The sequence below is a fragment of the Lithobates pipiens genome, unplaced genomic scaffold, assembly GCF_037356315.1.
Source record: "Lithobates pipiens isolate NorthernLeopardFrog02 unplaced genomic scaffold, aLitPip1_a1.2 Scaffold_13, whole genome shotgun sequence".
Lineage (NCBI taxonomy): Eukaryota > Metazoa > Chordata > Amphibia > Anura > Ranidae > Lithobates > Lithobates pipiens.
In genome coordinates, this window is record NW_027507718.1 from 200544240 (window position 1) to 200556950 (window position 12711).

Consider the following 12711-nt stretch of genomic DNA (forward strand, 5'->3'; position numbering starts at 1 on the left):
AACCAGTAAAAAAAAATGTAAGCGTCGCCTATGGGGATTTTTTAAGTAGCGACGTTTGGCGCCATTCCACGGGCATGTGCAATTTTGAAGAGTGACATGTTTGATATCTATTTACTCAGCATAACTTCATCTTTCACTTTATGCAAACATTGGGCTAACTTTACTGTTTTTTTTGTTTGTTTTTTAAGCACAAAACCTGTTTTTTCCCCCAAAAAAACGCGTTTGAAAAATTGCTGTGCAAATACCGTGTGAGATAAAAATTTGCAACGACCACCATTGTATTCTCCAGGGTCTTTTGGCATGCATATGCTGTGTGTGTGAAATAACCTGATAATATGACAATTTTGTGGAAAAAAAAAAAAAAAGGAAATAGGCCGTCAGTACTTCAGGTGTGATCAATTTTCAGATATTGGCACCATAGCTTGTGGACTCTATAACTTTCACAAAGACCAAATAATATCCACCAATTTGTACTTATTTTTACCAAAGATATGTAGTAGTATGAATTTTGGCCAAAATTTATGAAGAAAAAATTACTAATCTGCTAAATTTTATAACAGAAACGAAGAAAAATTCATTTTTTCGCAGAATTTTCGGTCTTTTTTCTTTTATAGCACAAAAAATAAAAAACTGAGAGGTGATTAAATACCACCAAAAGAAAGCTCTATTTGTGTGAAAAAAGGACAAACATTTCCTATAGGTCCAGTGTTGCATGACTGAGTAATTGTCATTCAAAATGTGAGGGCACCGAAAGCTGAAAATTGGTCTGGTTATTAAGGGTGTTTAAGTGCCCAGTGGTCAAGTGGTTAATAATAGAGCTTGCAGTCAGTAGTGTTAGGAGATAGTGCGTGCTGTCTGCATGCTCTGTACCCAGTACATACCGCTATAATATAGGGCAGGCCCCTACTTTCAAACATCCAACTTACAAACATCTACTTGCAAACGCAAGGAGACAGCAGCAAGTGAGATGAAAAAAGATGGACGACAAAACAAATTATACAGGGGTGATAACCCTTCCCTATGTTTTCCAAAAAGCTTAAAAATAGTTTTTTTGACTGGAGCTACACTTTAAAAATGTACCGGTTGAAAATTACAAACAGATTCAACTTAACACAACAAACCTACACAGTCCCTATCTTGTTTGCACCGCCTGTATACTGCTGTTCTGAGTATATAGGGCCTGGGGGCCACATGCATTTCCTTTTTTTAATATGGGTACGGGGTTCCCCTTAATATGCGTACAAGACCCAAATAGGCTGGTAATGGGCAGGGAGGGCTACCTATGCCATTTTTCTCAATGATTTTCAACCATATTGCAGGAACCAGATATAACATTAAAACCGCAAGCAGTTTTAAATGGTGTTATTTCCGTTTAATGTCATTTGGTGCAGGGACTGTTCTAAACACGGGAAACACATGGCACTTCACAGGCATACTACAGACACCCCCCAGGCACCATATTTTAAGGAATATTTCACCTTTTTTTTTCACTTTAATCGTCATTAAAATCAGTGCTCCCGCCAAAACGGCAGTTTTTAAAACTTTTTTTTGCAGTGACCCATGTCCCCTGAGGCAGGAGGCAGGTCCCCAAACCCTTTTTAGGACACTATCTTGCATATTAGCCGTTAAAATTAGCACTTTCCATTTCGAACGTTCGAGTCCCATAGACTTCAATGGGGTTCGAACGTTCGTAACGAACGCGGGGGTCGTTCGCAAGTTCTGGTGCGAACCGAACCGGGGGGTGTTCGGCTCATCCCTAGTTGTGACGTGTCCCATGCTTGCGCACTGTGTATATCCTTTAATGGCACACAATGTGTGCAGTTTCTGTCTCCTCTGCTTGCCGGGTCTTTAGCTGACAATAATAATGGCACAGAGGGAAGTCTCGCGATGCTAGTTATTTGCCGTCCTCATTGTGTTCGCTCTGTTGCGGTAGTAACAGCAACCAAGATAGAGGTTTGGTTCTGATGCTTCGGCACATGCACGGGATTTCCACATGGAAACGAACTAAGGGCAGAAATGACGTCCACAAAAGCTTCAACATACAGGATGATGAATGGCGAGGGTGATACCCGGAAGAGCCTAAGAAATAAAACTGATAAATACTGTATTTAAAAAGTTTGTTTACGACAAATTTAAATATGTATGGCTTAGCAATGTTTAACACCATTTATATATTAAAAAAAAAAATTAGATGAGTCACTAACAACTTACTAACTACTAAAATCAATAGCTACTACTCTGTACTCATACTATTAGAACTTTCTGCTGACTTTGATACAGTTGATCATCCACTCCTCCTCAAAAAACCCAATTTCCATTGCCTCTGAGATTCTCTCTTTTGCTATTTTCTGGTTCTTCTCCTACCTCTCTCAGTACGTGTTGTACAGAAGGTTATAACTGTGGGGGATGAGCTCATGGAAGTGATAAAAGTTCAGTTAGTTGGAAGCGTGCTAGGCTTCCCTGAAGAGATACGTTTAGAAGGATCGCCTAAAGTCAGCCAGAGTAAGAGATAAACCGATTGAGGTAGAGAGTTCCAGAGGATGAGAGAGGTTTTTGAGAAGTCCTGGAGATTAGCATGGAAGAAGGAAACAAAAGAGCTTGAGAGCAGGAGGTCTTGGGAGGAGCGGAGAGAACGGTTTGGGTAATATTGGTTGAGATTGGTGATGTAGCTCGGGGCAGAGCTGTCGATGACTTTGTAAGTTGTTGTTAGTATTTTGAATTTAATTCACTGGGCAATCAGAAGCCAGTGGAGGGATTGGCAGAGAGGGGTGACAGACATCATTCATGATAAACTTGTGGGCAGGGCCTAATTGCCAGGTGTACGTGGAGCCTTTTGCTCTCTCACAATCTTTTTCTTCCTCCGGACTTTCCAGTGTACACACTTGGCCAAGACAAGGGGGAGCCACGTTCATAAGTTGTCTCCACTGAAGCTTTATCACCAATCCTTGTTTCCACAACAACCCAAAATGTTCAAAATCCAATTGTCACAGGGACAGAAAGTTAGGTGAAATCTTCTGAACAGGGGCACATACAGCAAAACAAATATTACAGTGGTGTTTACCATTCCCTATGCTATCGAAAAAAATTAAAAATTTTTTGGCCTGGGGCCACACATAAAAAGTGTACCTGTTCTGACCTACAATTAAATTCAACTTAAGAACAAACCTACAGACCTTATCTTGTTTGTAACCCGGGGACTGCCTGTAATGGTTTTCTGCATGGAGTGATAAGAGGTTGAAGACAAGGACATTGTGAAGCTGATGAAGTTGTGATCAGACCTCTCCTCATTCTTCAGCTCTGTGACCCGATCGCGGGATCGGGTCCATTGGTCCCGTGGCCACGGTCTTGCAGCACAGGACCGGGTCGGGAGTGCGCCGGCGCGCTCCAGACCCACAGCTGGGCACTTAAAGAATCACTAGGTCAAGGGTATTACCATTGGAGCCTCCACTCAGTGAATAAACAAACATAGTATCTCAATATGAAGTTGCATCGTTATGCCATTGTTATTAATTGAATTTGCTGACTGCCATGTCAATGGATATCTTAACATACAAAATTCCTAGGCCTGTATGCTTTTAAGAAATTAAGAGATCTGTCTATGTAAAAAAAATTCACAGTACTAAAAATAATAAGTTCACACATGCACCATGAATAAGTGACATATTATTTTTTATATGATCGTCTGCTCCATCTAGTGGCTATGATACGGTACTTTGTATTTATTGAGGTATTTCAGGAAATTAACGCATTATGGCCACTAGATGGTGCTGATTATAGTAAGCAATTATATTACTAACAACACAGGGATCATCTGTGGTGCCTGTGCATATGCTTAAGACATCTACACTGTGAAACTTTTTATGCCTTGACCCCTAAGACTGTGATCACTAAATGCTCCCAACAAAATCAGTAAATCGTTACTTAAGTTACAGCACAATGCATAAACAATGCAGTGATATGCACTATAAAGGTAAATGATACATAAAGCAGCATTCATTAATATCTAATGTATGACATAAAACCTCATTCAGAAGGGGTCCTTTAAAATGAGTTTTAGACACATTTCTACATAGCGACGTGACTAAATTGGCTAACATGGACAAAGCTCGGTATTTGCCAAATTACTTAAATCATTTCCATTTCTAACTGTCAAGACATCTTTACTTCAGTTCTGTTTACTAGCTTGAAAACTTTAATGTTGAATTCTGTTTTGAGCCTCTTTTAATTAAACATTTGCCAGGATGAATCCACTTTGGCGATAGGAAGACTTGACCCTTGGATAACCCCTAGAATGCCAGAAATGAAATACAAAATCTGTCAGAATGATTGAAAGAGATGCTTTAGAGCTGCAGCAGACTATGAGGATGAAAGAGAAAATGTACCAGAGGCCTCAGGGTAAAACATCTCAGACTACAGATTCTTTATTTAATGCAAGTCGGGGGACTAGAGAAATGATGCTCTGCCTAGCAAATGAGGGAACTACTGCTGATCATTACCCAACTACTAAATAATTAGACAGTCAGAAGTAGGTTATTGTATGGATATTCCTTATGTCTATGTTGCAAAAGCATACATTATTTAATGATGTTTCGAAATATAAGAAACGTTGAAAAAATATTAGCAAGCAAAAAAGTAAAAACAAAAAAACACTCACAATGAAAAGTTATATTTTTGTATCTTTTATGTAAGTCACAAAGAACTCGGAAGCTAAGCATTAACAATAGGATAGCTAAGATTGCTATACCTCCCCATATGTGAGCAATATTTTTGTTGACTGAAATTGACATATTTGCCAGTAAAAGTAAAAGTTTCCAAGAACACATTAAAACATCTGCTTCACAGGCCCTGGCACAGGAGTGGAGTTTGATTCTCTCCCCCCATTGATCTGCACTTTGGATTATAAGGAAGTGTTCCTGGGCACGCTCCTCTGCTAACCAGACCAGTAATACATGCTTCAGTACATTGTCATCCATGGAAACATTTGTGTTCTGGCACGGTTTGCACTAGTACTGTAGTAAACCTTTCTGAACCACAAGTGAACGGTGCGGGGACCTCCTCTTCCAAATGACCCCCGGGTACAGTACACTTTCCAATCCAGGGTTCAGTTCAAAGTGGCAGTATGAGTGCAACCTTAAGCTGCAGCAAAGAGGCTCCTATCATAAGGAGGGACCTTTGGGGGCTTTCCCAAACCCCTCCTGGATGGTTATCTAAGCCCTGCTGTGAACGGATTAAAAAGCATGCTCAAAGACCCCTTTGACACAGAGGCAGTTTTCAGGCATAATGGCACCTGTAAAAACTGCCTCCCATTCACTTCAATGTCTGTTTTTACACTGGGGTGGTGCGCTTGCAGGACGGTAAAAATAAGTCCTGCAAGCAGAATTTTTGGGGCAGGTTTGGGGCGCTATAAATAGGGCTCCAAAAATTCCCCTGCCCATTGAAATGAATAGGCAGCGTTTCCAAAGCACCTTAAAAGCGTTTTGAAAGCACTGCAAAATGAGTCTTTCTTCCTTTTTTTTTTTAAGGTCACATGACCTTAAAGTGAAAGTAAACTCCCCTATCATTTTCAGCCAAGGAATCTACCATCTTTGCCTCCGTTTAATCTTCAACTGCTATGGTGCTGCACATGTGATTCGTTATGACACCAGCCATTGGATGGTTTGATAGTTTGGCTGAGAGCACAGCCAATGTGCCTTTTTTTTAACTGTTTAAATCTATGGATTTACTTCCACTTTAAGAAAACCAGCCAACTAGCACATGAAAAGCTCTGTAAAGCGATGCTAAAATGCCACTAAAGCACTGCAAAAATGACCATTGCTTTAGCGGCTCTTCAGTGTGAAAGTAGCCTTAGGTAATTAAAGAAGATCTTAAATATTAGGTTTCCTTAAAGCTGAACTGCAGGTATAATTTTTATTCCATAGTTACATTGGTCTAGCTTGGATCAATGTATTATATCTCAGATCGTTATAGAAGTTTATAATCATTCAGGGCTACTACAGTGATATCCAACTTCTGGATCCCGTGCTGTGTGGCTTCACTTCTGCATAGGAACCACAGAATGCCCTGTATTTATTTTAAATTTTCTACTAAATGCAAGGCATTCTCTGGATGAGGTGGAGAGAAGGGATGGTGACATCATGATCTCCACCTTCTCCATTTAAAGAAATTTAAAATGTATTCATTGAAAAAAATACAAGGCATTCTGGGAATGAAAGCAGTACCAGACAAGCGCCCTCCTGTGGTTGCTATGCAGAAGGGAAGCTGCTCAGCACAGGACTTGGATAATGGTTGCTTTCACTGTAGTATCACCAACTACCGTAGTGAATTGCAGCTTCCAAAGAAAATCCCTGGTATTGCCAGCGATGGAGTCACTCTCCTTGTCTCCGTGTGACAATACTGGTGCTTGATTATTGGCCCAGCACTGTTATATGGGGGAAAACCGAGTTCTCAGCCTTGTAGAAACTCAGACTATAGTGATGTGACACTTTTGTTGTCTCCCCTCTCATAGATAAATGGAACAGAAAAGGGAGAGCAGCAATAAAGCAAAGCTGCTAGGAAAAGCACAGGATCTAGCTGGAGCTATGTTGAATGATTCTGGACAGAGCTATATAACAGGTACATCAGGGTAAATCTTTAAGTTTTTATTACAAAAAATATTCCTTCTAGGTTGATAAATTATGACAATCTGATAAGCAGCTGGACTATGCAAGAAAACAACACAAAAATGTAGTTCTCTATACAACCTGTAGATGTCCTCAGCATACTGATTTCATAGCTAACAATGTGCATCAATATAATTTGTAAATGTTTTATTATTTTTATATAATATTTATAAAGTGCCAACAATTTCACAGCACTGTAAAATGTCTAGATATTTTACAAAGATTAAAGGACTGTGCTGCTTGGGCAAGTTTCAGTTGCATTTGGTAATCACCAACAGTACATCACAGAAATGTATGCAGTCTTTTGCTACATAAATAAAGTTCCAATAGTGTCTGTTCTTAATGTTCTAAATGTGTTGGCTATAAGTAAAATTTGATTCTGTTGTATTATTTAAATCTGTTGTAATAACAACTTTATTGTTCACAGTTAAAGTGTTTGTTAACCTAAAAAAACAAACAAAAAAAAAAACAGATCCTGTTTCCTTAAAGAGGAAGTAAACCTGATGCGTTTACTTCCTCTGTCTCCCTGCAAAGGTAAAGCATAATGGGCTACTATGCAGTAGCCCTTTATGTGTCACTTACCTGACACAGGAGCCAGCGATGTCACCACTGTCCCCTGTAGCATGGAGCATCCATCTTCTTCCAGGTATTGCTCTGGCCACTCACAGCGCCGGAGCAGCGATGACGTCATTCCCGCGCATGCACACAGGAGTCACCACTAACAGCATATCACCGTTAGCAGTGGCATACTCGGGGAGCCTGCACGCCGTTATCTACAGAGCATGCGCCGCAGACAGCGGTGCCTGTTTTTTTGTAAATATCTCCGAAAAACCGTGTAGGTTTAGGAGATATTTCTTGGACCTACAGGTAAGCCTTAATCTAGGCATACCTGTAGGGCAAAGTGGTTTATAAGGGTTTACAACCACTTTAAAGCATGTTATACACAGTGCTTGTGCTATGTAATTTGTGTACCCTCTATCACCTAAAAAGCCTGACCACAGTATATCATGGCTGCTGAGTCTTGACACCGTGGTCACTTTACGTGTCTCCATCATCTGGAGCCCTGCTCTGTCCTTCTCTGTCCTCATCTCCCCCCACCCTCCCTGCCTGTCTACTCTGTGTCAGTGCCTTCCCCCTCCCGTCCTGCTACAGTGCAGCTATAGTACAGTTTCTACTACTTTTTTGGTGGTGTATACAATATCTAATACATTGTGTACAATGTCTACTACACTTCTGGTGGTGTACACAGTAAAAAATATAGTGCAGCCATAGTACAGTTGCTAATACAGTGCAGGCGGTGTACACAGTATCTAATAGAGTGTGTACAGTTTTTACTACACTTCTGGTGGTGTACACAGTATACAATACAGTGCAGCCATAGTACAGTTTCTACTACTTTTCTGGTGGTGTACACAGTATCTAATACAGTGTGTACAGTTTCTACTATACTTCTGGTGGCGTACACAGTATCTAACACAGTGTAGTGTGGTGTTGCAAAACAAAATATATATCATGTCCGGAAAGCCACCAAGGAGAGGCAGACAGATGCTCATATGCCACTAAAAGAGGGCAAGCAGCCTCTGTGTCTACAGTCAACAGTACTGGTCATGGACATGGTGCATCCTTTGCAGGTGGCTGTTGGGCATGCTTGTCCTTTTTTTCTGCTGATAGCCGTGTTATTGAGCCACAACATGCAGTTGGTGGAGTGGATAACTAAGCCCTCTTCATCCTCCTGATTAGGGATGAGCCGAACATCCTCTGGTTCAGTTCACAGCAGAACATATGAACAGGCAAAAAATTTGTTCGAACACAGTTAAAGTCTATGGGACACGAACATGAATAATTAAAAGTGCTAATTTTAAAGGCTTATATGCAAGTTATTGTCATAAAAAGTGTTGGGGACCTGGGTTCTGCCCCAGGGGACATGTATCAATGCAAAAAGTTAAAAAGGGAAGTACCCGTGCCTCAAAGTGGGGCAGGGTCACCCGGGAACATCACGGTGTGGCCCCGCCTTCAGTTATAAAAGAACTGTCAAAGCGAAGATGCATCATAAAGCAGGAGCCTCCCATGGAGGCGGGTCGGTCGCGTGTTTTTTTTTTTTTTTGGTCCGTTGGCGGAGAAAGAGAAGAAGAAGATGACTTTGTGGGACAAAGTTTTTTTTTTATTTTTTTTATTTTTAAATTTTTTTTTAAATTTTTTTTTAATAAAGGACTTTTCCCAAGCTGTGTCATATACCATTTTCACACTTTTTTTGTGAAATGGTAGGGGTACGTTTGTACCCCGTTACCATTTCACACGGGGGGAGGCTGGGATCTGGGGGTCCCCTTGTTTCCAGATTCTGATAAGCCCCCCGCCCACAGACCCCCACAACCACCGGGTAAAGGTGGATGAGGCCCTTGTCCCCATCAACATGGGGGCAGGGTGTTTTGGGGGGCTACCCCAAAGCACCCTCCCCATGTTGAGGGCATGTGGCCTGCTACAGTTTGAGGGGCGCTCTTTCATCCCCCTCTTTTCATGTGGCCTGCCAGGTTGGGTGCTCAGATAAGGGTCTAGCATGGATTTTTGGGGGGGACCCCATGCCATTTGTTTTTAATTTTGGCGCGGGGTTCCCCTTAATATCCATACCAGACCTGAAGGGCCTGGTATAGAATTTGGGGAGACCCCACACAATTTTTTTTATTTTGGTTCGAGGTTCCCCTTAATATTCATACCAGACCCAAAGGGCCTGGTAATGGACTATGGGGGAATCCCATGCCGCTTTTTTCAATGACTTTTATGTTTATTGCTGGGACCAACAATTCATTATAGCCACGAGTACTTTAAAATATCTTTTTTTTTCTTTTAGAAGTGTCATTTTGTGCAGGGACTGTTGTAAACACGGTAAACATGCGCCAACTTACAGGCATACTATAGACACCCCCAGGTATGAAATTTAAAGGAATATTTCACTTTTATTGTTTCACTTTAAGCATTATTAAAATCACTGTTTCTGAAAAAACTGATGTTTTTAAAACTTTTGTTTGCATTGATACATGTCCCCTGGGGCAGGACCCAGGTCCCCAAACACTTTTTATGACAATACCATGCATATAAGCCTTAAAAATTAGCACTTTGATTTCTCCCATAGACTTTTAAAGGTTGGTCCGTGGCTTTTGAATTTGCCACGAACACCCCAAATTGTTCACTATTCGGCGAAAAGGTGAACACCTGATGAACATCAGGCTCATCCCTACTCCTCATCCTCTGTCACCCAGGCTCAGAGTAGTTTGCCTTCAAACGCAGCTGCCAAAGTGGCCTTCCACCAGATCCTTGCCCACAGTCACTCCTGCCTTAGTCCCACCATCATGTACGGAGGAGTCCCCAGTATTATTCGACCACAGTGTCAGATACATGCTGCTGGAGGATGCGCAGAGATTTGAAGGCTCCGATGTTGGTTCCCAGGTTGAGGAAGGGAGTAACATGAGCCTAGAGAGAGGGGTTGCCAAAGAAGGACAAGAAACTGGCAATCATGTTCCACCAGCTGCAGCATACTGCCAAGTTTGCTGCAGTGACAAGGAGGGAGGGGATGATGAGGTCACTGACTATACTCGGGTGCCTGAGAGAAGAGGAGGAGGAGGAAGCACAACTCCAATGAGGCAGGATGTCCTCTAGGGGGCAGCTTAAGGGCAGCCACCCTATTGCATCACACTGCAGAACTCTGCAGGTGCAGGGTGCTGCTGACTCCCTGCTGACTTTTAAAAGTTCCTTGGTGTGGGCCTTTTTCGACACGTGTGCAGCAGATCGCACCATTGCTGTTTGCAATCTATGTCTGAAGCGGATCAAGCGTGGCCAGAACAGCAGCTGCTTGGGCACCACGTGCTTGACCAGACATATGATGACCTGCCATGCAGTCCGTTGGCAACGGCATTTGAAAGACCCACATCAAAGAAAAAGGCCGACTTCTCCTTGCTCCTCATCTGGGATCTCCACCCCACTATACCTCCAGTCCTCTCAAAAACCTGCACTGAGAGGAATGAAGGTTTAGCAATAGGTATCCCGAATACTTGCAGCCAATCTGCTAGCAGTACACCACAATCTGATTTTAGCAGGCAAATTTCCCTATCCCAGTTACTGAACTGTAAAAAGAAATTCGGTCCCAGCCATCCACATGCTCAACGTCTAAATGCTAGCTTGGCCAAATTGCTAGCACTGCAACTGCTGCCTTTTCAGCTGGTAGACTCTGCCCCCTTTCGTGACTTTGTAGAATGTGCTTTACCACAGTGGCAGGAAGGCCATTTTGGCTCTCTACTGGAATGTGGAAGGCAATGTTTTGGCCTCATTGGAAAGGGTGGTCAGCAGTAAGGTGCATATTACCGCTGACTCATGGTCCATTAAGTATGGGCAGGGACGTTACCTTTCCTTCACGGTGCACTCGGTAACTCTGCTGGCAGCTGGAAAGGATGCAGGACAGGGTTCAGTATTGTTGGAGCTTGTTCCGCCACCATTCTGTCAGCTCTGCAGGGGCAGGCTTGGAGGTGGTTGAAGCCACACCAGCTTCAGCCAGGAATGGTTGTATGCGACAATGGCATCAACCTTCTCTCTGCCCTCTGACAGGGACACTTGCCCCATGTTCCATGTTTGGCACACGTTCTGAATTTGGTGGTGCAGCTGTTCTTGAGCAGGTACCCGGGCTTACAGGATCTCCTGAGGCAGGCCAGAAAAGTCTGTGGTCATTTCTGCCGGTCATACAATGCCAGTGCTCAGCTGGCTGACATTCAAAGGGAATGCAACCTGCCCAGCAATCGCCTCATTTGTGACATGCCCACCAGGTGGAACTCAACGTTGGCAATGCTGCAGTGACTGTACACGCAGCAGAGAGCCATCAATGAGTACCTGTGTCAGCATGGCACCAGGTCAGGGTCAGGGGAGCTTGGCCCCAAAGGGCCTGGTAATGGACTGGGGGAGGGAACCCATGCCATTTTTTTCAATGATTTTCATCTATATTGCCGGGACCCGACAAAACAGTAGTAGTTTAAAATTAAATTTTTTCCTTTAGCAATGTCATTTTGCTGTGATATTGTTCTAAACACGGAAAATGCACTCATTTTTATTGTATCACTTTGAGCATTATTAAAATCACTGCTACCGAAAAAACGGCCGTTTTTAAAACTTTTTTTTGTATTGATAGATGTCCTCTGGGGCAAGACCCCGGATCTCCAAACACTTTTTATGACAATAACTTGCATATAAGCCTTTAAAATTAGCACTTTTGATTTTTCACGTTTGTGTTTTATAGACTTTAACGGTGTTTGCGTGTTCAAACTAATTTTTTGTCTGTTCTCATGTTCTGCTGCGAACCAAACCGGGAGGTGTTCAGCTCATACCTATTGAGCATCTGTGAGGCATCCTCAAATGGAAGGTGGAGGAGCTGAAGGTCTCTAACATTCTTCCTCGTGATGTCGACATGGAGGAGTGAAAGAGGACTCCAGTGGCAACCTGTGAAGCTCAAGTGAACTCCATGCCCAAGAGGGTTAAGGTAGTGCTGGAAATTAATGGTGGCCACACAAAATATTGACACTTTGAGCCCAATTTGGACATTTTCAGTTAGGGCGTGTACTCACTTTTGTTGCCAGCGGTTTAGACAGTAATGGCTGTGTGTTGAGTTATTTTGAGGGGACAGCAAGCTGTACACTCACTACTTTCATTGTAGGAAAGTGTAATTTCTTCAGTGTTGTCACATGAAAAGATATAATAAAATATTTACAAAAATGTGAGGGGAATACTCACTTTTGTGAGATACTGTAACAAACCCCACCCCACCTCAGACTATCCAGAAAAACATTCTATGAGACAAACTCCTATAATGCTCCAGCAGTCTGAAAAGGTGGAATCTTAATAGATATCTTAAGGGGCATTGTTGATAAATATTTCTGTTCCAAGTTAAGGAGCCTCTCCAACCTAGTCTACAGGAGGGCCACCATATTCCCACTGACCATTAACTTGTACAATATTAATATTAGCTCTTTCCATCCATTCCAGAAGGGAAGCTTTATTGTCCTTATTCAGAGAAGTA

General features: G+C 42.3%; 1 long non-coding RNA gene across 1 annotated transcript in view; it reads left to right on the top strand.

Moving 5' to 3' along the window:
* LOC143974584 (uncharacterized) overlaps window positions 1-12711 on the top strand; it is a 52495-nt gene that overhangs the window by 26922 nt on the left and 12862 nt on the right. Inside the window, exons 2-3 of the long non-coding RNA XR_013272246.1 lie at window positions 4241-4395; window positions 6506-6612. This is a non-coding gene — a long non-coding RNA (uncharacterized LOC143974584). The remainder of the gene's footprint in view (window positions 1-4240; window positions 4396-6505; window positions 6613-12711) is intronic.